Source organism: Rana temporaria, chromosome 1 (assembly GCF_905171775.1).
Source record: "Rana temporaria chromosome 1, aRanTem1.1, whole genome shotgun sequence".
NCBI lineage: Eukaryota > Metazoa > Chordata > Amphibia > Anura > Ranidae > Rana > Rana temporaria.
This window is the reverse complement of record NC_053489.1, coordinates 61343498-61369731: the sequence shown is the minus strand read 5'-3', so window position 1 is coordinate 61369731 and position 26234 is coordinate 61343498. Positions and strand designations below refer to the sequence as shown.

General features: G+C 45.5%; 1 protein-coding gene across 2 annotated transcripts in view; it reads right to left on the bottom strand.

Moving 5' to 3' along the window:
* Positions 1-26234, bottom strand: part of EGFLAM (EGF like, fibronectin type III and laminin G domains) — a 273167-nt gene that overhangs the window by 100765 nt on the left and 146168 nt on the right. The window lies entirely within an intron of this gene.

Sequence of the window (26234 nt, the reverse complement as noted above, 5' to 3'; positions counted from 1 at the left end):
TACAGACCTCGTATATACTGAACAATAAGATGGCACAGGCAATTTGGGATAAGCTGACCTACACTTGAAGGTACTTGGGTAAGAATGTGTTTTAGAAAGCATTTTGTGGTTTTAATGGTGCTGTAAGTTGAGAAATAGAGTTATACAGGAACTCCAGTTACATATGTCCTTTGTTTATTAAGATAAGCACAAGGTAGCACTGGAAATTCTAAAAACATTTTCTCTCAACACAGAGCCTTTTATTCTACTGTTTGTGGGGTAGGCAATGTTTCCTTTTTTTCTACACTGATCCCACAAAAGTTCAACACTGTCAGACAACCAATTAAGACTTCTTGAAAAAAGCTTAATGTCAAAGTCCAGAAATGAAAAAATTCTACTCTTGCAGTGGGAACCCTTCCCCGGTCCTCCACTCCGGCACTATGGCACTGGTGCACAGTCATGTTGCAACAGTAAGGGGCCATCCCCAAACTGTTCCCATAACGTTGGGAGCATGAAATTGTACAAAATGTCTTGGTATGCTGATTCCTTAAGAGTTCCCTTCACTGGAACTAAGGGAGCAAGATATGCAGTTGCTCACTTCAGCTCTTTACTTTCTCCCCATCCCCAGAATTGTTCCTTATTAGCAGCATTCCCTTCAGCCACGGATTAGTGTTTTTTGCACTATTTTTTGCAACGGCCGTTCCTTGTATCACGCCTGATGGTGGTGCGGCCACTTCCATTTCCATTCATTTATAGTGCCCTATTGGTATATTTGTATGCTTGGGTGGTGTCATATGTTCTGTTTTGTGTGTGTCTGTCCTTGTTGCAAGACAACGTTGTCTATATGGTGTTAGGTGTGGGATTGTTTGCCCTATTTTTTATGTAATTTGGTCAATCTCTCTTTTTTCAATAAATTAAACTGTTTATCTATACAATTTTCTGGTTATTATTTCCCTGGGCTCTCTCTGTGTGGCATTTGGTACTGTGCGCTCTCTTTGGTACAGTGCACAATTCTTCATATATTCCCTTTACTGGGACTAAGGGGTCAAACCCAACCCCTAAAAAGCAACCCCACACTATAATCCCCCCTCCACCAACTGATTTGGACCAGTGCACAAAGCAAGGTCCATAAAGACATGAATGAGTGAGTTTGGGGTGGGAGAACTTGACTGGCCTGCTCAGAGCCTTACCTCAGCCTGATAGAACACCTTTGGGATGATTTAGAGCGGAGACTGCAAGCCAGGCCTTCTTGTTCAACATCAGTGCCTGACCTCATGAATGAGACACAATATTGAACCTAACCTACTAAGACTGGGATGCCATTAAAGTTCATGTGTGTGTAAAGGCAGGTGTCACAATACTTTTGACAATATTGTGTATATACAGTGTGTATATATATATATATATATATATATATATATATATATATATATTTATAATAGTACGTAATTTTATAAAGAAAAAATAACTTATAAATAGAGGACCTCTTAGAACTTGTAGCCTATCCACTAAGAACCTGTACCTCTTATACAAGTAGTACAATACAAAAACACATTGGGATAAAGAAGCATTGCAGATCTTTTAAAATCAATACAATGAGCATTGAAAGTGAATTCAATTACACCATCTATAATAGGCCTTGTGCTTGGCAAGGACATAATGATTGCTTCACAAGGCTGATCGATGCAGTCAGCATGCACACCCCTATTATATTTATATCCTGCTTTTTATAACCTCCTCTTCACTATTGCTGCCTTTCATAAGAGATTGAAAAAAATAAAACGGCGTACAGAACAGGCGCTCCCAAGAAAGGGCAAATGACTCCTGATTTCTGATTAAAGGAATTAATTTGCAAACATGTGTAATTGCGCTGTGCATTATGCAGGAGAAAACGCCAAACGAAAAACTCTAGGTGGAATCAAAACTATTGAAGTTTGTTCAATGAAATAAATTGAAAGGTGCAATTTACAGTTTACAAATTGATTTTGATGATCATTCCCATTTTGAGAAAGGGCTAGAATCAAGAACTCTATCCAAAGTAGAAATAAACTGGTGTAATTAAATAGCAATTCCAGTTAAGAAGAGAAAACCTTCAGCAGTTAGGTCTCGGTATACTTGTAAAATATTTTCTTTTCTTGACTATAATTTATGTCTGGGTGTCACAGCCCCCAGGCCCAGCAATGTGCCTGAATTCTCTCTGTACAAATATCTTCTTCAAGAAAGCAGTGGGTGGGAGAATCTCAAAATACCAAAGGATCAGGTAGCATTCCATGAGGAGTATAGGGTAAGCCATACTTCACTTGACATTTTTAAAGTGGAGTTCCACCCTAAAAACCAACTTTTTATTAACAGCTTGCCTTTAATGTAAAAAAATAAATTCTTAAAAAAAAATGTTTTACTCACTTGTAAATGGCTGTTACTAGGCAGATTTCGTAATCTGCCTAGTTCCTAGTCCACAGTGGCTCAACTTCCTGTCCTTAGATCCCATTGCCTCCTGGGAAATGACACTCATTTCCCAGGAGTCTCTGGGCATTACTGTGCCTAAAAATCCCAGCATGCATCTAGGGAAATCCAGGAGGACACAGGAACTGGGCTTCTCATGCCCACAGCTAACATGGAAATGGCCACAAGATCACTGAGCAGATATCAGGTAAGGGGTTGATCCACGTACATCGGCGTATATATAGACCGGCGTAGCACATCTCCTTTCCGTTACGCCGGCTCAACTTAGAGAGGCAAGTACCGTATCCTCATAGTATTTGCGCCCAATGTTGCGCCGGCGCGACGTAAATTCCGAGGCGTAAGCCGGCGTAATTGAAAGTGGGAAGGAAGCGGGCGTGACCCCATGCAAATGAAGGGCCGACCGGACGGCGCAGGCGCTGACTATGTTCAGCGCCTCTCTGCGCATGCTCAGAACTCGGCCCGGCGTAATCAGTGAGATATGAACTAGGCCCGGCGTAATTAGTGAGATACGCCCAGGGCATAAATACGCCCAAACATGTGCCCGTCCAGTGCAAAAGTACATCCATTTGTCGTCCCCCCCCCCCCCCCCCCCCCTGAAGCAAGGTGCTTTTTTTCCATTGTTTGTTGGTGTTTGTAGGTTTTTGTCGGTGTGTGATTTTTGGAGCCATGTCAGCGAAGAAGAGGAAGCTTAATTACTCCCCACAGGAGAATGCCATCATTGTCAGGGCCATGACCCTGTATGATAGGTTTCTCCATGGGCCTGAGAGTGTCAAAACCACCGCGGCCAGGAGGAGGGAGATCCTGCAATTCTGATGAAATCCTGCATTGCCTTCACCCGCAGGTCCTCCTGGGTGGGTCTGATGACTTGGTTGGCCATGCGTCTGAGGATTGCGGGGACAACCTGGTGCACACATCTGCTCATTGGAGAATTGTGCCATCCCAGCCACGACTCCACTTGTACGCTGGAACGAGCCACTGGCAAGGAAATGGAGTGTTGCCAGTACCTTGACCAGTGGCTGCACTGCATGTGAGCGGCGTGTCTGGCTGGTGATGTCATCTTGCAGGGTTGTGGTTAATTTCAGGATGGCAGTAGGGGTGAATCTGAAGATGCGATACACCTCCGAATCACCCATGCCAAAGATGTTTATGCGCAGTCGGTATATCCTCTCCCGTGCCCTCCTCCTCCGTGCCCTCCTCCTTCTACGCGCATCTAAAGCCAGTAGTATAGCCAGGGGCGTAACTAGAAATCACAGGGCCCCATAGCAAAATGTTGTATGGGGCCCCCCCTCCAAAAAAAATGAACTAATGCCATTGAACAACAGCTCAGGTCAGGTAATCAACACTCACCCCAGTGCAGCGGGCTCCTCCGGTCATCCTCATCCCCCTCCTCTTCATTGGTGCAGTCAGTGGCAGATTTCAGACTTGCCTGATCGCTCCTCCGCTGCCCTGATCTGAACTCTCCTGAGTCCCGCTTCAGCGCCGAGCGGGGATCTCAGTGTTGTGATGTGGCGGCGGCTGGGGGATTGGAAACTCCCGCCTTCTGGAGCCGGCGACGCGTATGATGGACATCATATGTTCTGCAGGCTCCAGAAGGCGGGACCTGTGACTCGGCAGATCAGATCGCTTCCTGGTCGCCGGCGTTCGGGGCTAAATAGTGTATGGTGCCCTTTTTGAGACTCGGGGCTTTTCGGGGGCACATTCGGGGCTCCAGCCCCCCAGGCCTAACGACGCCTCTGCTCGGGACATGGCCGGGTTTTGCCGGGCTGGGAGCCGGCTTACATTCTTCATCCTCACCAGTGTTGCCAACCCCCTGAAGTGAAATTTACTGGCAAGGATGCCAAAATTTACGAACGACACCAATTTTTTACTGGCACTGCAAAAAACTACCTAAAATGACTGTTTTCAGTGCTAAACAGTGCAAGTAAAATTTTTGAACTATAAACATGTAGCTAGTACTATTAGCAATGTGTTTAAATTAAACAAAAGTCAAAAAACATATTTCTCCATTTACATGAAGGTCAGGTCACTATAACCCTACCAGCGCTGGGTTCCCCCCTTACATCAGAGTCTGCAGGATTCCCCCTTACAGTAAAAGGGAACTCTTATGTAAAGGGGAACGCTGCAGATCATGATCTAAGGGGGAACTCTGATGTGGGGGGAGGAGCGCTGGTGACCAGAGACCACCTTATATCAGAGTCCACTGCATTCCCTTTACATCAAAGTTCCCACTTACATCAGGGTCTGCAGGAACATTCTTCTGGTGACCACCAATGCAAGGAACATTATTCGCACAGACCACCAATGTAAGGAGCATTCTTTCTGCTGACCACCAATGTAAGGAACATTATTCGCACAGACCACCAATGCAAGGGACAATTTTTTCTGGTGACCACCAATGCAAGGAACATTCTTTCTGGTGACCACCAACGTAAGGAACATTATTCGCACAGACCACCAATGTAAGGAGCATTCTTTCTGCTGACCACCAATGTAAGGAACATTATTCGCACAGACCACCAATGCAAGGGACAATTTTTTCTGGTGAACACCAATGCAAGGAACATTATTTCTGGGGACCACCAATGCAAGGAACATTCTTTCTGGGGACCACCAATGTAGGGAACATTATTCGCACAGACCACCAATGCAAGGGACAATTTTTTCTGGGGACCACCAATGCAAGGAACATTCTTTCTGGGGACCACCAATGTAGGGAACATTATTCGCACAGACCACCAATGTAAGAAACATTCTTTCTGGGGACCACCAATGTAGGGAACATTCTTTCTGCTGACCACTAATGTAAGGGACATTCTTCCCACTGATGGTTCTTTTTGTCGAAGTGTACAGATATATCAGTGTTGTATACAAGGAATAGCTCTCAATATACAGATATCAGTGTCAGGGAAAACACTCAGTGTATAGATGTCAGTTATACATAGGGAATAGCACTTGGTGCTATTCCTTATGTGTTACACTGACATCTATACACTGAGTGTTTTCCCTGACACTGATATCTGTATATTGAGAGCTATTCCTTGTATACAACACTGATATATCTGTACACTTGGACACTCAGTGTACAGATATCCGTGTGTCAGGGAATAGCTCCTGGTAGATGGGCACTGGGGAAGAAGGAACACTTAGCCTGGCTGATGATCACAGACATGCTGTGATTACACACTGACCTGCTGCCACACACAACAAGACTCCACTGTGTCTTCCCTCTCCAGCCTCCAGCTCTCTCACTGGCTTTCCCCCGCGGCATGGATGTATACTGTGGTCCCGCCACTCTGCTGAATTCCCTAGGAGGATAGGTGGCCAGAGCGCCTGATATTGCAATAATCCTCATGGCTCCATGATCGCTCTGTAATCCAGGCCAGCACCTAGTCCTCTCATACAGCCTCATCATCTGCAGGCAGGGTTGACATCACTCACTACCTCTGCGGTGCACAAACGTTCCTAATTTTGCATAATAAACTGTGGGCACATCCAGGGGCAGACTGAGCAGCTCATGGGGCCCCCCTGACTCTGGGGTCCTCGGTTTCTGCCCGACTGATCAGTCCGCCCCTGTACCGGACTGTTCGTAGAAAAAAAAAAAAAAAATTAACAAAAAAAAAAAAACGGACGGTTAGCAACACAGATCCTCACCGGGCCCCTCTCGGCTGCGGGCCCCATAGCGCCCGCGTGGGTCGCTATGGCGGTAGTTCCGCCACTGAGTATAGCTATGACCATGGATGCCCCTGGCATATTGGCATACAGATTGTTGTCCTGCAAGTGTGGGTGCTCAGCTTGTCCCTAACGGTGCTGCTGAAGCTGACCTGCACACGTCTGGTGCAAAGTTAAAGCTGCTTTTATGAGGGGTAACTTTAGACCGGACGTACAGCTTACACGCATAGCGCATAGCCTGCGCCGGACAAACGTACTTTCGTGGATTGCCGTATCTCCCTCATTTGCATATTTGCATAGCAAAACAATGGTGCGTCCAGCGTATTTTTGCGCCCACGATGCGCCGGTGTAGAAAAATTACGTTGGTCGGAAAAACCTATTTTTCAGGCGTATCTCGTTTTGGGGATACGGCGCATAGATACGACGGCGCATATTTACACTTACGCCGCGCAACTCGAGATACGCCGGCGTAAGTGCTTTGTGGATCTGCCCCTAAGTGTTTGTCTGCCTCTAAGTGTTTGCCCCTCTGTATGTCTCTTTTGTCACAATTGATTCCCTTTGTTTTTCAGTGTTTGTGTACACTGATCTATGCATGAGCAGCTTAGTGTACAAGATTCTGTGCCGAGACAAAGTAACAGGTAAGGAAGTTATGTCATCCCAGTCTGGCCCAATGAAAAGGCTGAAGATACTGAACACGGAAGAAGACTGGGAGAAGATGGAAGCACTAGTGAATGATGGAGCAATGATATCACAGTGCTGGAGAGGATGACTTTAAGAACTGTTTTCAGCAGTCTTTGAAAAGTCATCCACTGTGGATGGCTTTCCAGAGAGTGGCATAGGAGTGGCTGACAAGCATTCAGGGTCAATACTGTCTTCTACTTTTGACAGCTGACAACTGACAAAATAACGCTGGGGGCGTGGCAACCGGATTACGTCATGCAGAGTGCCACGTCACAAGGGACATGGCCTCCAGATGACGTAATCTGGTTGCCACGCCCACACCATTATTTAAGTAATGCAGGACATCGGTGCCGACAGATCAGCGGGACACGGCATCGGAGGAGGGTCGTCGGCGGGAGCGGCGGCAGAACCCCGGAAAAAGAAGACAGAAGTGCGGAAGAAGGAGCAGGGGGAGAAGGAGAAGACCGGAGGATGGAAATGCGGGAGAAGATGGAGGAAGACCAGAGAAAGAAGCGGAGAAGAAGAAACAGAAGATTTTTAATAAGACGTGTCAAAAACTGTCTACTGTCATTTTTAACACTACACTACTTTTTTTAAGTGGTAGGGGTACAATGTATCCCATACTCATTCACATAGGGAGGGGCGGGATCTGAGTCCCCCTTGTTAAAGGGGGCTTCCAGATTCCGATAAGCCCCCCGCCCCCAAACCCCGACAACCACCGGGCAAGGTGCTTTGGGGTGGGGGGCACAGAGCCCCCCTGTCCCAAAGCACCCATTCCCCCATGTTGAGGGCATGCGGCCTAGTATGGTTCAGGAGGGGGGTGCGAGCTCGTCCCCTCCCTTTCCTGACCTGCCGGGCTGCATGCTCGGATAAGGGTCTGGTATTGATTTTGGGGGGACCCCCACAACATTTTTTTTTTAATTTTGGTGTGGGGGGTCTCCTCCGAATCCATACTAGACACAAGGGCCTGGTATGGACCTGGGGGTGGGAACCCACGCTGTTTATTTATTTTTTTTAGCCGGCAATTTTTATTTTTTTACATTTCCTTAGCAACCAGCTATATAAAAAAAACTAATAAAAAAAACAAAAACACAAATCGTGCAAAATTTGCGGTAAAATCGCGTGTCGAAAAACGCAGCAAGCACTGCAAAAAGCACTGCAAAAACGCTCAAAAGCAACATGCATAGGTGTGAATCGAGCCTCAGGGGCAGCTCAACTGCCTACTTCCACTGCCCCCCAAACCACATGTTGTAAGGGTTAGATTGTAAGTAAACTCATTCATTTGAGATTGGTTGCCATTAAACCTATTAAATCCGATTCAACTGCATCATTTTTATTTCCATAGAAGACTAATGTATTGTGTTGAGTGGGCAAATTGGCCAAGGCTAGAAAATATTGGTTAATTTCCTTGTGTTCAGTTTTTTTTTATAATTAAATTGTATTTTATTTCAACGTAATACAGACAACCCAGGTGGTAACAAGATCCCCGAAACAGGGGCACAGCCCCAAAAACAAAAATATAATAGGGGGATATAACAGACAAGAGATACTGCACGTGTATAAAATGACAGAACATGAAACAACCCATCCTAATCGGAAAGAAATGTGCAACCTGACTAATAAATCTGGAGACTTGGATGGATCCTCTATGAGGGGTAGCCACCTACCCATACAGGATTTGGGAGGACTGCCCAGCTAAGGCCCAGCAAGGCCTTACACAAAGATGAACAGTGGCTATCACTCAGAGACAAAATAAAAATCTATAAAGAATCTATAAAAAGAAACCAGAAGAACCACGACTAAGACCAGATCAGCACATGGCGTGTCAGAATACCTTGCAGGTTAGTGGAGTATTAATATAGTCTGATCTTTCTCTGGTAAAAGAAAAGTATATAGTCTGAGATGATATCATATTGGGACTGTGGCTATTTACTGTCCCAAGTCAGTCACTGATGAGACATTTGTGGAGATAATGAAGTTCTTTGTCATATCAAAAAAAGAGTCGATGAAAGCTTGCCATCTGGAGTCCATTTTTTCCCGATATAGCGATGTTGTTAGTCCTCTCCTCTTCTGTTACGGTTGGAGCAGAAGAGGATGTCCACTTCTTCAAAATGGTCGTACGAGCAACTAGCAGACATATTAGGATCCAATGTGAATGAGAAGGTGTGCCAGTCCTAGACATTGATGGTCTCGGTATTGAACTTCCATATCCAAAGTGTAGTAAAAGGGACGTGTTATTCTAAAGATGGTATTGAACACCTGATCTCAAAAAGCCTCTATGGTGTGGCATCGCCAAAGGCGATGAGCAAGCGTTGGTTTAGTAGAGTCACTGTCAGGGACCTGTTACCCGATCACGGTGTGCGCGCATGCTGCTGCACAAATTAGACAACAGCAGCCAGCTGTACCTGTGGCACGCACGCATGCACAATGGGTGCACACGCACCGGGAGCACGCGCGTGCACGTTAACTCGGGTTGGCGCCATTTTGCCTTTAAAAAGCCAGTAGCTGCACCAATACAGTGCTGTCTGATCTGCAGCTCTGTATCAGTGTTCTGAATCCCTGTCTAACCTGTTACCAGCACTGACCCGGCTCTACCTGACTATCCGAACCTCTCCGATCCTCGACCCTTGGCCTGTTTCGAACTTGCTCACATTCTTTGCCTGCCTGCTGCCAGACCCTTTGCCTGAACCTTTGACCGCGCTTAAGTCCTCCGCATCAGCTGCCTGATTACCTGTTCTGACCCTGCCCGTCTGACTCCGCTACTGCCTGTTGATTGTACTTAACCCGGCTTACCTCACCAGCTCCTGCTGCCACTGTTCCAGTACCGCCAGCTCCTGGATCGCTGATCCACCACTTCCGCTCCAACTGTCCTCAGTTCCAGCCATCCCTGAAGGATCATCATCCAGTGCCTGACTACTGCTACCACTCTGGCACTCCTACCTCACTGTGCTCCTGAGCTTGCTGTTCCCACTTCAGTGACTCGCGAGCCAGGGCTGTAAGAGAGGCCTTCTCCTGCAAACTAGGCTCTGATAACCAGGTACAATCGTACATAACAGTCACATAGTGGGCATAGAGCAGCCCATGGACTAGATTTGTAAGCAAGAAAAGGAATATATGCGCCGTGTATTAGCTTGAGTTGACATGCTTGCCATATTTCATAGGTGATTAGGTGTGAGATTCTATTATACCCACATAGTAGTTTATCCATGAGAGATTTAAATGGAAAGTCCATAGCCCAATTGGACGCTGAGAACGAGCTAAACGGTTTTGTGCATTGCAGATTGAGAGGTCTGTAGATGTCTGAGATGGTGTATTTCTGAGTCCGAATTTACTTTTTTTTTTTAATCAATCAAGTCTTATTAAATTTTTCAACGATTAAAAGACGAGATTAATAAATAACATTTTTAATGAATAATGATTTTGTACAGGGCAAGCAATGCAGATACGAGTTAGAATAACTTTTTCAGTACTTTAAAATACAGCTGAGAGGTTGTTTTTGGTTTCTGTACTTTGTTCTTTTCGCTCTTTTTTTTTGCAGCGCTGAAATAACAAGTCTCACAAGGGAGCTGTATTAGTCCCCAAACATCGAAGTGTCATCTGCTATTTCTCTTGAAATGAAAATCAGCCTCTCGGGAAACAAAATACTCTGTTACCATTTCTCCTAGGATCACACTTTAAATAATCATCACCTTCTTCCATGCCGTCTCATCACAGCCATAACCAAATGTAGGGAAAGTTATGTATGATCTAATTTGCAAACAATCAGAGGCCGCGCAAGTCCGTCCATTCACTTTCACAAGCGAAAATAGAAAGTGTCTTTGTAGTGGAGATGCATTTTATGTCGGCGGGCGGAATAATGAATAACATCTGGAAACAGCAAGGACACTTCCACCTTCTCTATATTTGTTCTCATGTACAGCAATTGTACAAAGTTGTGTTATTTATTTTCAATTTGGGAATTATTTGTTCGGTGCACGAGATGGAAGCGCCATTTTGGTAAAGGAGAAATATCGCAAATGCAGTATTGAAAGCCTAACAGCCCAGACTTTCGATTTAATTGCCCATAGAGCAGAGAAAGTGTTGGAGCTTCTGTCATGTTTTTATTGGTGTTTGTCTCCCTTCTGGGTAGTGGCGTTCCTGTCAGGACAGGATGTGATGGAAACTGCGTTGGGCAGAGAGACAAAAGTAAAAACATATTTTAACCACTTCCATACCAGGCACTTACGCACCCAAGCCAATTTTCAGCTTTCAGCACTGTCGCAATTTGAATGACAATTGCGCGGTCATGCTACACTGTACCCAAATGAAATTTTTATAATTTTGCTCCCACAAATAGAGCTTTCTTTAGGTGGTATTTGATCACCTCTGCAATTTTATTTTTTGCGCAACTAAAAAAAGACCGAAATTTTTGAAAAAAATAAGTTTATATTTTTTTCTGTAAATTTTTTTGTAAATAAGTAAGTTTACTTCTTCAATTATGGGCACTGATATGGCGGCACTGATGGGCACCGATGAGGTGGCACTGATGGGCACTGATAGGCGGCACTGATGGGCACTGATAGGCGGTGATGGTATGCTGCACTAATGGGCATTCATAGGCGGCACTGATGGGCACTCATAGGCGGCACTGATGGGCACTTATAGGCGGCACTGGGTACTCTTTGGCGGCACTGATGGGCACTTATGGGTGGCACTGATGGGTACTTATGGGTGGCACAGATGGGCACTGATAGGTGGGCACTGGGCATAGATGGGCACTAAGAGGTGGCACTGATGGACACTGGGTGGCACTGATGGACACTGAGGGGTGGCACTGCTGGGCATCATTCCAGCCAGTGCCCATGTTGCCAGTCAGTGCCCATTTGTGGGCACTGATTGGCATCGATTGTGTTTTTTTTTATTGCACCGGGGGGCACTCCCTGGTGGTCCAGTGTTGGCATCCGAGGGGGGGGGCTGCACTGATAAACAATCAGCGCGAACCCCCCTTGTCAGGAGAGCCGCAGATCGGCTCTCCTCTACTCGCGTCTGTCAGACGCGAGTGAGGAAGAGCCGATCAACGACTCTTCCTGTTCACATGGTGATCAGCCGTGGTTGAACACAGCTGATCACGTGGTAAAGAGCCTCCGCCGGAGGCTCTTTACCGAGATCGGAGATGCAGGGTGTCAGACTGCGGGCACGCGCCGGCATGAAATCCTGCAGGACGTCAACAGACGTCCAGTCAGGATTTCACAACCACTCCCCGGACGTCAATTGTCCATTGACCAGGCAGGAAGTGATTAGGTAGAATGAGAGAACATTAGAAATTCTGACAGTGTTTTCTGTTCCAGTAACAACCAATCCTCCCTTTTCTTGTGACAAAGGAGCAGGAAATGAGGGGAAATCTCTCTAATGGGGCCACAGATAAATAAACTCCACTCTCCCCAAAAACTACAACAACATTTTTTTGCCGGAGTTAAGCTTTAAAGTAGTTATAAACCCTCATCTTGTAAAACAACCCATTCAGTTTAAAATAGAAATGAAAGGCAAAACATTTTTGTATAGATATATAAAAAAATTATAAATACCTTTTTTTCCTCCTTTTTATAAGTGATCACATTCCCTCTGTTCTCAGCTGCATAAGAGCTAGGGGAGGAGAAGTAGCAGCACACTAAGCTTTCCAGTGAATGGCTGTGCAGTGGGGGCATGTTAGGACAAGTCTGATCATTGGAGGAGAGCAGACTGAGTTCCCAGCACAGCTAGAGAACTTATCACGGTGTGCTCTCCTGCTTGGTGTGGTCAGTTTTTAATAGGAAAGCAGAGGGACTGGCAGGAACACCAGGGATTTCACATAAAGGAAGCAACACAGAGAACAGGAGACTTTCTCCTACAAGTACATGGTATAATACATGGCAAGAATATGAAGTGTTGGTGGTAACAAAAGCTTTAAAGAATAAGTTCACCTTTGGTTACATGTTACATCCACATTCAGGGTGTAACATGTTATGAACAGACCGGCCCCCAGATCCCCGCTGTGACAGCTAGCGTGGTTCTTCTCCCCGCTAGCGGTCACACAAAAAAACATGGCCTAGCAGGGCTCCACCCACCTGACTTTGTCACTGATTGACAGGGCTCTGTGCATTGAAAACAACAAGGTCCGGTAGCCTTTGCAGCTGTCGGCTTGTAGTTTTCAATTAACTACTACAGTGCTGTGGGGTGCTGTGGGGCGCCGTGGTCACTCATGCCAGGGGCACTGGAGGGGGACCAGCAACTACTGAGACGCTCACTGCTGAGGAGCAGGTGGTTGCCCAGTGCCTCCACAGGCATCAAGTGGAGGGAGTGGAGGGCTTTGACTCCATTGCGGATGCCTTGAGGACAGGTAAGTGTGTTTTATTTCCTATCTGGTGTGTAGCATTTGTGGGGGTGGAAGGGAACATGTGCCAAGTGTGTGGATCCTCCAACATGTGAATGTTTTGTGTCATCCACAGATGTGCAGGAGGGTGCTGGGACATCTGGCCAGTCCACACCATCCCCCGGACATCAGGCTGAGTCAGACCACCTGGCAAGCCAGGAGTCCTCTGTGGAAGAGAGTGGCCACACCTCTCCTCAGGAGGTGGTTGAGGAGGAGGAGGTGATGTGGGAATGAGGTGAGGCTCCATTTGGAGGAGTCTTTCCCTGTGGCTGGCACCAGTCAGCTCTCCATCAGGGGTAGCCCCTCCCGCTCCTCCCGCAACAGGGCTTCCCCCCCAAGGGTCTCCCCTTCTCTCAGGCCCCAAGCCACTTCAGGAACCAGGAAGGTGGCTAGGAAGACAAGGGGGGTGTCAGATGTTCTCCCTGAACACCTCAGGAGGGACCAGGCCCGCCATCTGGGTGAGGTTGCCATGAGTATGGACCACATGGCCCAAAGCATGGCCTCCGTGAAGGAAGCTGTGGAGGAGTTGGGCTGCAATTCCTCAGCTGTGGTCACCTGCCTGGCTGATCTGCAGGCAACCACAGCAGGCCTAGGTGAGGAGTTCCACGCCCTGACAGGGACAACACGGCAGCCATCCAGGCGGCTGCAGGCGGACACCAATGCAGTCCTCACCCGCATCACCCTGGTGTTGGAGGACAGGCCGCCAGGCGTGGAGAGACCAGGGGATGCTCCTCCTCCTGATTCCCCCCCCCCATGAGTCTCCCATGAGGAGCCAGGGCCGTGGGATTTTTTTCTGTTCGACTCAGGTTATGAGTGTTTTATGTTTATTTTTGGAAAATACTCAGGTTATGAGTTTTTTGTTTTTTTTTGTAGCCATAGCACATGGTTAGTAGTGCAGGCTACAGTTTGACTGGTGTTTGAATCTGGGGGTGACATTCCTGCCGGAAAAGGGGTGTCACCTTTGGTCGTCGGGGAGAAGTGATCCCCAGGTCCGTGTGAATGGTGTATGAATGTACAGCAACATAATTGGAGCCTTGCCGTGGCGTTGCTGCTCCCAAGTCCTGCTTGGTGGACTTGGGCTAATCCAATATGATGAGGATGTGGGGTGTGTGTGCTAGGGACCACAGTGGTGTGCATGCGTGCATTCTCCTTGTGCCATGATGAATGTGTGTGTTTAATGTGCAAAGATGCCTACTGTGAGGCATCTCCTGACTGCTCTTCCCTCAGCAGAGGGGGTAGCCTCGGTCAGGGGGGGAATGTCTGGTTCGGGGGTCAGGTCATCACGTAGGTCAATCTCCAGGCCCTTTCTCACAGCGAAGTTGTGTAGCATGCAACATGCACCGATGATCTGGCACACAAAGTTTGGGGAATACAACAGGGTCCCCCCGGACTTATCCAGGCATTAGAAAACGGGACTTCAGGAGGCCAAAGGTGCGTTCCACCACTGCACGGGTACGTGTGTGTGCATCATTGTATCTTTGCTCTCCTGGGGTTTCCGGATTCCGGAATGGAGTCATGAGATGGGGTCCAAGTGCATATGCAGAGTCACCTGGAAGGGAAAAGACAGGAGGATGTTAGTCGTGCATGTGCCCCTCGTGATGTGTGCATCATGGGGGCGGTCAGTCATGCCTGACACCCATGTCACTCACCAACCAGCCAGCTGTCCCCACGTTCTGTTCAAATTCTGTTGGGATGGGGCTTTGATGGTATACGTAGCTGTGGCTAGACCCTGGGTGTTTGGCACGGACATGCCATATGAGGCATTGGGCATCGGCTATCACCTGTACGTTGATGGAATGCCAGTGCTTCCGATTGCGTTATATGTGCTCTGTGTCACAGGGGGGGGGGCGTAGTGCCACATGTGTGCAATCAATGGCCCCCAAGGTGCATGGGAATCCTGCAATCATGTAGAAATCCCGCATTGCCTTCACCCGCAGATGCTCCTGGGTGGGTCTGATGATGTGGTGGGCCATGCGTCTGAGGATTGCGGGGACAACCTGGCGCACACATCTGCTAATTGAGGATTGTGCCATCATAGCCACGACTCCACTTGTACGCTGGAACGAGCCACTGGCAAGGAAATGCAGTGTTGCCAGTACCTTGACCAGTGGCTCCACTGCATGTGAGCGGTGTGTCTGGCTGGTGATGTCATCTTTCAGGGTTGTGGCTAATTTCAGGATGGCATCAGGGCTGAATCTAAAGATGCGATATACCTCCAAATCACCCATGCCAAAAACGTTTATGCGCGGTCGGTATATCCTCTCCCGTGCCCTCCTCCGTGCCCTTCTCCTTCTACGCGCATGTAAAGCCAGTAGTATAGCTATGACCATGGATGCCCCTGGCATGTTGGCATACAGATTGTTGTCCTGCAAGTGTGGGTGCTCAGCTCGTCCCTAACGGTGCTGTTGAAGCTGCTCTCCAGCTGACCTGCACACGTCTGGTGCAAAGTTACAGCTGCTAAAGGGGTAACTTTAGGCTGGACGTATAACTTATGCGCGGCGCGCGTAGCCTGCGCCGGACAAACGTACTTTCGTGGATCGCCGTATCTCCCTCATTTGCATATTTGAATAGCAAATCAATGGTGCGTCCAGCGTATATATGCGCCCACGATACGCCGGTGCAGAAAAGTTACGTTGGTCGGAAAAAGCCGATTTTCAGGCGTATCTCATTTTGTGGATACGGCGCATAGTTACACTGGCGTATATATACACTTACGCCGGGCATCTCGAGATACGCCGGCGTAAGTGCTTTGTGGATCTGCCCCCATCAGTTTTCCTGCAGGTTTTTCTCTTCAGGTATACCAAAACCATCTAATATGAGGTCAAACCTTAAGGGCCCTTTCAGACGTGCGGTCCGTATGTCCGCATTTTCATCCATCCGTTGCGGATGAAAACGGGACATACATTGGTCCCTATGTGATAATGTCTCTATGTCACATGCCTATGTCTAAGGCATGATGTCTCTATGTCACATAGGGGTAGGGTTGCCACCTGTCTGGGATTTACCTGAACAGTCCAGGTTTTGAATCATGTGTCCAGGTTTCGGACGGACTGAAACCCGGACACAATATTTAGACTGGGCTGTGGCTCCCCAAGTAACCAAGATAGTCACACATAAATCTGTTGCCATCCAGGAGCTGTGCGCGGCAGGTTCAGCATCACTGGGGAGGGGGCAGGGTGATGATGTCAGCAAGAGCAATATGACCACACCCAAAGATTGACTTATTTGATATCTATTAATAGAATACTACCTCAACTTTTCTGGTTTAAAGCAGGGGGTTCACCCTATAAACGATTTTCTAACATTACATCCAGCTCACTCTCTACATTGACAGTATGCCGATTATTATTTTTTTTTTGCTGTACATACCTCGTACAACTATTTTCTTCCCCATGTTCCGTGTAGGGCCTCCCGCGGGAGTGGGCGTTCCTATCCAGCAGGTGATTGACGTGATGACAAAAACGACCTTCCCCCGTCGCATAAGGAGCACCACGAGTTGCTGAAAGAAGCCGAACGGCGAGCTGGCACTATACGGCGCCTGCGCACCGATGTTCGGCTTCTTTCGGCAACTCGTGACGCTCCTTATGTGACGAGGGGAGGTCGTTTTTGTCATCATGTCAATCACCTGCTGGATAGGATGCCCACTCCCGCGGGAGGCCCTACCTGGAAGCCGGGGAAGAAACTAGCTGTACGAAGGTATGTACAGCGAAAAAAAAAATCGACTGAAAAAATTTTTTTTACTGAAAGTTACAACTTTAGTTGTGCAAATATTCAATGCAAAATTAAACAAATGGCTTCTTCATTCAGAAAATAAATAATGTTCAGGGGGGAAAGGGGGGGGGGGGTGGGATAGTTAAAAATGCAGATTTTAACATGCATGCAAGAAATTAAAAAAAAATCTCCTGGTTAAAGTGAACCTACAAAGGAAATGTATAGGATTCTTAATTGATATACAGAATGTATGATGGTAAAAAAATTATGAAAAGATAAAAATGCACCTGCTGCTTTAGAAATGGGAATCCATGCTCCCTTTGGCTTTGGCTCTTCAGACAGGGCCCGATCAGCCTATAGGTTAGTCCCCAAAGATACTCTGGCAGAGACATGAGTGGCACCCCAATGCACCAACACATGCAACCCAAGACCCACAACCCACAAAGCAATAGTGTGCGTGGGCCCAAAAACAGGATATTAATGGTTAACAAATGAAATTTGTTCTTACAGAGTAATAGTAACATCTAACCATACAAGGAACAGGCTATTAAACAATCAAGAAACACTCAGCAAGGAATGCTATCTAACATACTGTTTGACTGAAGCATCATCCTCTACAAACACACACAACATTCATGGCTCTTAGTAACCTGTTTGTGTTATGTCAACCAGAAAAATAAAATCCTTTATTAGAGAAATAGGATAATAATAATTACTTCCTTTGTATCCTTTCCTTCCCTAAAAGTGCTTGTAAACCCCAAACCTCAAAACACCTTTCTTTTGCACAGTTTAGTAGATAATGTTGTTATAACCTAATTCACACTGAGGATGGTTTACTAAAGGCAAATATACTGTGCACTGCAGGAGCAATTGCTCTAGATCTGAGGGGAAGCTCTGCTGATTTCTATTATCCAATCACGTGCAAGCAAAAATTCGTTTTTTTTACATTTCCTTGCATCCTTGCTTAGATCTAGAGCAATTGCACTGTAAGTACACTTGCAGATGCACAGACTATTTACCTATAGTTGTGTGTACCTCTCAAAAAGTCATCCTCATTTGGTTGTAGCCCTCAGAAATCTCACTGTATTCTCTGCTGCCTCTCCCTCGCTCTTTTGCCGCGTACACACCATCACTTTATGTGATGAAAAAAAATGACGTTTTTAAAAACGTCACTTTAATTGACTGTGTGTGGGGGAAAACGTTGTTTTATGTCTTGTAAAAAACGACCCAAAAAAAATGAAGCATGCTTCAATTTTATGTGTCGTTTTTCAAAAGTGCACTTTTTACTTCACAGAAATTGACCGTGTGTAGCAAAAAACGTTGTTTTCTAAGACGTTTTTTCATCCACGCATGCCCAGAAGCTACTTATGAAGCAAGCTTCAATGGTAAAACGTGGTGGAACGTAACCTCACTTTGCAAGATCATTGTGAGAAAACGATGGTGTGTAGGCAACTTCGTCTTTGAAAATTGAAGTTTCAAAAACGTCATTTTTTACTTCACAGAAAATGTAGTTTTTTTTCATCACATAAAGTGATGGTGTGTACGCGGCATTTCTGTATTCTCTGATCTCTCTTGGTATCTCTCTCTCTCTCTCTCCGATGACTCTCTCCTTCTCTGATCTCTCTCTCTCTCTCTGTATTCCGTGATCTCTCTGTCTCTGTCTCTCTCTGTATTCTCTGATCTCTCTCTCCCTCTCTCTCTCTCTCTGAATTCTCTAAACTCTCTATCTGAATTCTCTGATCTCTCTCTCTCTGAATTCTCTGATCTCTCTCTCTCTCTCTGATCTCTCTCTTTGATGTCTCTCTGATCTCTCTCTCTCTCTGAATTCTCTGATCTCTCTCTCTCTCTCTGATCTCTCTCTTTGATGTCTCTCTGATCTCTCTCTCTCTGAATTCTCTGATCTCTCTCTAAATTCTCTGATCTCTCTCTCTCTCTCTCTCTCTCTCTGATCTCTCTCGTTGATGTTTCTCTGATCTATCTCTCTATATCTTCAAACTTCGTTGTGCAAGAAAGTTTCCACCTTCACCAATTTCAGGTCATCCAAAGTGTGTTCAAAGGATGGCACCTTACCAGATGGTGTTGACCTGTTTAATTAAAAAGAGGTCAATAGTAGCTTCCTGATGACGTGGTAAACGAAACGTACGTCGAGGCGGTACCTGGGCACGCACAGCTATTCACTTCCGGTCCCGCTGGTTCTCTGCACTAAGAGGTGGAACGCACGCCAGCTTCCCCAGCATGGAGCCATCTCTCTAAAACTACAAGCTGAACAGCCTCAGTGCCAGGTCACGGGCACCAACAAAAGTAAGGAGCCACTCAGCACTGTGTTCTTTTAAACTTTTAAAATAAACGGAATTATACTTTCCTTTGTCCCGCTATATGATGTTGAAGTCAGGCTTAAGCTAAAGGAACCAAGCTGCATATATAGTCCATTGTGACACAAAGCTACTATTGACCTCTTTTTAATTAAACAGGTCAACACCATCTGGTAAGGTGCCATCATTTGAACACACTTTGGGTGACCTAAAATTGGTGAAGGTGGAAACTTTCTTGCACAACAAAGTTTGAAGATATTTGAGCATAAGCACTTTATTTATTTATTTATTTATATACAGACTTTTGCATATTTCACTCTGTATAAATCCACCAGATCGGATGGTACCTCTGGAGATTGTACACATTTATATATTGTTGGCTATATTATCAATGTATTATTCTAATTATGGAATCATTTGTTTAATATATTTATTATTCATTATTTGTTATTGTAGCGCCCCCTGCATTCACCATTCACCAATTGATTTTTTTGGGGAGCAGCTTATCACATAGGCATCTATGTATTATTATTCACAATTTATTTATTTTATATGTATGTTAAATTAAGTTTATATATCTAGTTGGCGCGAGATCCTTACGTTTCACATACTAACATTTATAGGTAAAGTTGATCCGGGGAATATCTGATTTCCTCTCGGGGGATTCCTCTGGATCAACTGTGGGTATAGAATTGGGTATATGGGATTGTATGATATTATTTTTTTTTTTTTTTATGGTTGAACTGGATGGACTTGTGTCTTTTTTTCAACCTGACTATGTCTCTCTCTCTCTGATGTCTCTTTCTCTCTCTCTCTCTCTCAATTTCTTTATCTCTCTAATGTCTATCTCTCTGATGTCTCTCTCTCTCTCTGATGTCTCTCTCTCTCTGATGTCTCTCTCTCTCTGATGTCTCTCTCTCTCTCTCTGATGTCTCTCTCTCTCTCTCTGATGTCTCTCTCTCTCTCTCTCTCTGATGTCTCTCTCTCTCTCTCTGATGTCTCTCTCTCTCTCTCTCTCTCTCTGATGTCTCTCTCTCTCTCTGATGTCTCTCTCTCTCTCTCTCTGAATTCTCTCTCTCTCTCTCTGAATTCTCTCTCTCTGAATTCTCTCTCTCTGAATTCTCTCTCTCTCTTTCTCCATTTCTCTCTCTCTGATGTTTCTCTCTCTCTCTCATTGACTTTTCTCTCTCTCCCTGGTGTATTTCTCTCTGATGCCCCTCTCTTTCTAATATCTCTCTCTCTCTCTCTCTCTCATGTCGCTCTCTCTCTCTCTTTCTCCATTTCTCTCTCTCTGATGTTTCTCTCTCATTGATGTCTCTCTCTCCCTGGTGTCATTCTCTCTCTCTCTAATGTCTCTCCATCTCTGTGTGATGCATCTCTCTCTGATGTCTCGCTCTCTCCATTTCTCTGTCTCTGATGTCTTTCTCTCTCTGATGTCTCTCACTCTCCGATGTCTCTCTTTCTGATGTCTCTCTCTATCTCTCTCTCCAATGCCCCATCTAATTGCAGCAAAGTGCATAAGACCTCTCCCAGGTCTTTCCTTTTTTAATGGCTGAGACACAGCAGTGGGAGCAGTGGGAGCCAGTCAATGAGGAGGGAGTGGGGTGCACACAGAGGTGGCTTGGGGAGCGAGCATGCATGAATGACCCCCCAGAGCAAGTAACTTGCTCTGGGGGCACTCTGCAAAAAGGAGGGGCCAGAAGCTCTGGCGGGTGACCCGAAAAGATGAGAATTGGGGCTGCACAGCGCGGGTAATTAAGTGTTTATTAGTTTAAGGGGAAAAAAAAAACAATCCTTTAGAACCAATTTAACCTCTTGCTGCCTAGTGTATGTATACAGTATATACAGCCTGGGCAGCAAGTGGTTATACCAGGTTAATGGCGGCACCTACAGCCATGATCCTGGTATTGTTTTTTTCAGCCAGCAATCAGCTTTCCAGATAGTAAAACTGCATTACTAAGGACCAGTAAACTGCATTACTGTCAATTTTTGTATTTGTAAATCACCTAAATACATTCCAGGGGCATTAAAACAAAAGGTGGGGCAAAGTCTAACAGTATGTTTTATTTCCAAAATAACCCTCTATGTGGAAGCAGTGGTCTCGCTGCACAGGTCCTCCAACACAGCCTCTGCTGCACCAGAGCTAGAGCTCCCTAACTTGCAGAGAGTTTTTGATTTTCAGATTGCAGAACTATAGGTCTGACTTAGCAGCGGAGTTTCAGACCTCTGCAGAGATGCTACTGTTTCCACACAGATAGTAAGGGTGCTTCTCTGCAACATACTGGCAATAGACAGGTTTTTCTACTCTAAAGAAAACATATTGTTTGGTTGGCCATCAGTGGTGACTGGTGGTATATTTGTTGTTTGGGGCAAACAATGCACTCACAGAGTGCATGCAACTAATGACATCATCAGCACATGCGCTCTGAAAGTCTGGCTTACAGTTCCGGACCTCCAGAGCCTGTGCTGGAAACGGCGGCTCCCACGCGCATTGGTCACGAGTGACGTCAATCACATAGAATAAGCTCGCAAACCCGGAAGACAGATAGGGGGAGCATGTCAGCAGTGGCTTTACAGCGCTGGAAAGCTTTGTTCCAAGGTAAGCATTTCATAATGTGCTAGTATGCGATGCATACTAGCAAATTATGGCATTGCCTTGCAGGTTTTATATATTTCTTTAGCCCCATATTAAAATATCAGTATTAGGTTACCAGCAATGTCATTTCAAGATAGGTACAGTGTTTGTGAAATTTTAGTAAAGACATTATGGGGTTGATTTACTAAAACGGAAGAGTACAAAATCTGGTGTAGCTCTGCACAGAAACAATCGGCTTCAGTGGTGGTGTGTCCATAAGGGGCGCATGGGCACCGCCCCCTATCTCCTGGCACCGCTCTATCACCATAGATAGACTAATGCATTGCATGAATCTATCTATGGTCGCCGCTGACATCCCCTATTCAGGTGTCCGGCCCCTTTTCGGGCGCCGGGCACCTCAATTACAGCGGCTGAGGTGTTTTTTGGAAGCACCTGATTAGAGTCGTAGGCGGGCGCCATGCTGGGCGCTTGCTGCTTAGTCTGGAATTCGCTTTGCCAACACTGAACCGCCTCTCAGCCAATCAGGTGCTCGGGTCTGTTACCTGTCACCTGATTGGCTAAAATGTCAGGCGCTGTGATTGGATGCCTGATAGGGAGGACGGAAGAAGACATTGAGGAGCGTGTAGGACACCGCCGCTGGCCCGCTGCCAGACAGGTAAGTGCCAGTCGATGCACACTGGCAGCATTTGATGGGGCACAGTAGCGGCAATTGATGGGCACACTGGCAGTATTTGATGGGGCACAGTAGAGGCAACTGATAGGAAGACTGGCATCAATTGATGGACACAGTGTCAGCGATTGATGGGCATAATAGCGGAAAATTATGGGCACACTGGCAGCAATTGATGGGCACACTGGCAGCAATTGATAGGTGCAGTAGCTGTGTTTGATGGCACAGTGGCTGCGCTTGATGGGCACAGTGGCTGTGTTTTATGGCACAGTGGCTGCATTTGATGGGCAAGGTGGCTGTGCTTGATGGGCACAGTGGCTGAGCTTGATGGACACAGTGGCTGTGTTTGATGGGCACAGTGGCTGCGCTTGATGGGCACAGTGGCTGCGCTTGATGGGCACAGTGGCTGCGCTTGATAGGCACAGTGGCTGCGCTTGATAGGCACAGTGGCTGCGCCTGATGGGCACAGTGGCTGCGTTTGATGGGCACAGTGGCGGCAATTGATGGGCACAGTGGCTGCGCTTGATGGCCACAGAGACTGCGTTTGATGGGCACAGTGGCTGTGCTTGATGGGCACAATGGCTGAGCTTGATGGGCACAGTGGCTGAGTTTGATGGGCACAGTGGCTGAGCTTGATGGGCATAGTGGCAGCAACTGATGGGCACAGTGGTGGCAACTGATGGGCACAGTGGCGGCAACTGATGGGCACAGTGGCTGCGCTTTATGGGCACAGAGACTGCATTTGATGGGCACAGTGGCTGGGTTTGATGGGCACAGTGGCTGCGTTTGATGGGCACAGTGGCTGGGTTTGATGGGCACAGTGGCTGGGTTTGATGGGCACAGTGGCTGCGTTTGATGGGCACAGTGGCTGCATTTGATGGGCACAGTGGCTGCAATTGGTGTTTTTTTTTTTCAGTTTGTTTGCGCCCACCAAAAATTTTGGGCACCAACCGCCACTGATCAGCATCCAAGTTTTTTGTCAAAGCTTAAAGTGGATGTAAACCCCAAAAAAAATGTTATTTGATGTCACAATGTAGAGTATAAGAATTCCTATCATCTGTGCCTTGTCTTGCCACACAGAGTCAATCCAGCTCTGAGCAATCCTATTTTATTGTTCAGTGAAAATTAACAGACTTCCAGATAAAACCCTGTCTAAATAAAAAGTCCTTTCCTCTCTCCTTGCTTTGAGTGACTGGTTATTTACATATCTAGCTTGGACATGTTTATCATATGTTATGTTATGTTTATCATAATATGAGGTGATCCACAGGTCATTGTATATTACCAGGATGTGTTATGTGGGGGAGGGGTGGATTTCTCACTTTTTATAATGTGGATCACCTCATATTATGATTAACATAACATATGATAAACATGTCCAACCTAGATATGTAAATAACCTGTCACTCAAAGCAAGGATAGAGGAATGGACTTTGTATTTAGACAGGATTTTATCTGGTCATTTTCACTGAACAATAAAAAAAGAAAAATAGAGGGGTCTCAAGGATTCCCCAGCTAACCCCGAGACTCCAATGAAGCAATGTGGGCAGGGAGGACTATACCGGTACTTAATAATTAGGTTTAGAAACCTGGATAATTCATATTTATGAAAGCATTTATTAACAAATAAACATTAAAGACAAGAATAAAATTACAAAACATACAAACATTACAAAAAATACAAACTTGACCACAATCAGGTCACCGGTTGTGCAATCCCCATTTAGCAGGCGGGGTAAATATCGGTGAAGCAATTGAAATCATGAGACCATAAGTCTCGAGTCTCGACTAGTTTCGCTTTCGCTTCGTCAGGAGACGGTCTAAAAACACAGCATAAAACAAACATCAGAACTGAACAATAAAAGAGGATTGCTCAGAGCTGGATTAACTCTGTGTGGCAAGACTGGGCACAGATGACAGGAAATCTTATACTCTACATTGTGACATCAAAAAAAATAAAAAAAATAAATTGGGTTTACATCCACTTTAATTGAACAATCTGAAGTTAGAAGCTGATTGGCTACCATGCACAGCTTACCAGAATTTGCACTCTCCAGTTTTAGTAAGTACAACCCATTGTATCAATACTTAGCCATCTTGTAAGGCCTTGTGCACATGGGCGGTTCCTAATGTTTTTTGGGTGCACAGGAGACACAAGTCCAAAACCCTATAAAAAAAAAAACTCTGACAAGCTGAAATACGCAACTGCTGGAGGCTGTACCATGCAGTACTCGCATTTAGGGCTATATGAGTTCAGGGATGCCCAGAACACAGGAATTCTGCATTCTGGGCATGCATCTCTGAATGTATATGACTCTAAACACAAGTACTGCTCAATACAGCTTCCAGCAGTTGCGTATTTCAGCCTGTCATAGATTTTAACATGCTGCTGGCAGCAGGGTTGTACCAAAAACATCAGCATTTGATGCACACAAGCTAAATTGCCCGTGTGCATATACAGGGCCGCCATCAGGGGGGTACAGGCAGTACACCTGTAAGGGGCCCGGAGGTCCTCAGGGTCCCAGATGGCAACCCCCCTTTTTTTTATTTATTTTTTATAAAAAAAAAAAAAAAAAATTAATATATTTTTATATATAAGGGCCAATTTTTTTTTTTTAGGGGTCCGGAGGTCCCCAGGGGCCCAGAGATCCCCAGGGCCCTGGATGACAACCCCCCTTTTTTATAAAAAAAATTTATTTTTTTTATATATTTTCTTATTTCTTTTATTTTTTATATATATATATATTATATTATTTTTATTATTATTATTAATAAAGGGCCCAGAGGGCCCCGGATGGCAACCCCCCTTTTTTATAATTTTTTTATTTATTTTTTATATTATTTTATTTTATATATATATATATATATATATATATATATATATATATATATATATATATAATTTTTTTATTATTATTATTAAAGGGCTCAGAGGTCCCCAGGGCCCCATGTGGCAAACCCCCTTTTTTTTTATATATATATTAAAGGGCCCAGAGGTCCCCAGGGCCCTGGATGGCAACCCCCCCCTTTTTTTTATAAATGTTTATTTTTTTTATATTTTTGTATTTATTTATTTTTTATTAAAGGGCCCAGAGGTCCCAGATGGCAACCACCTTTTTTTGTAATTTATTTTTTTATATATATATATATATATATATATATATGTGTGTGTATTTTATTAAAGGGCCCAGAGGTCCCCAGGGCCCCAGATGGCAACCCCCCTTTTTAAAAATAAATACATTTAAATATATATTTTTTTATATATATTTTTTTCTTTTTATTAAAGGGCCCAGCCAGAGGTCCCCAGGGCCACGGATAGCTACCCCCCTTTTTTATATATATTTTTCTTTATTTCTTATTTTTTTGTAAAGGCCCCCCCCCCGCTTCTCAATTCGTGGCAGCCTCCCCGCTTCTCAATTTAAGGCGGCAGCACCCCCCTGTTCTCAACTCCAGGGGGCCCATGCCTGAAGCTGTGTAAGGGGCCCCATAATTCCTGATGGCGGCCCGTGTGCATATAGCCCGAGGCAGGAGCAATGTAACAACAGATAGGCATGCACCTCTAGATTTATATAAATTCTCAAGCCTACATCAGATTAAAGCAAACCTATGCTTTGCTAATTTAGTGCCTGCAACAAAAATATCCAGTATGTCTGGCTATAAAGAACAAATATGATCCAACTTTGTTGATCATCCTCTGGAAAGTTGGCTTATTACAGCACAATGGCGTTCTTAAGGTCACAGACACATTTCAATGCTTCAATCATG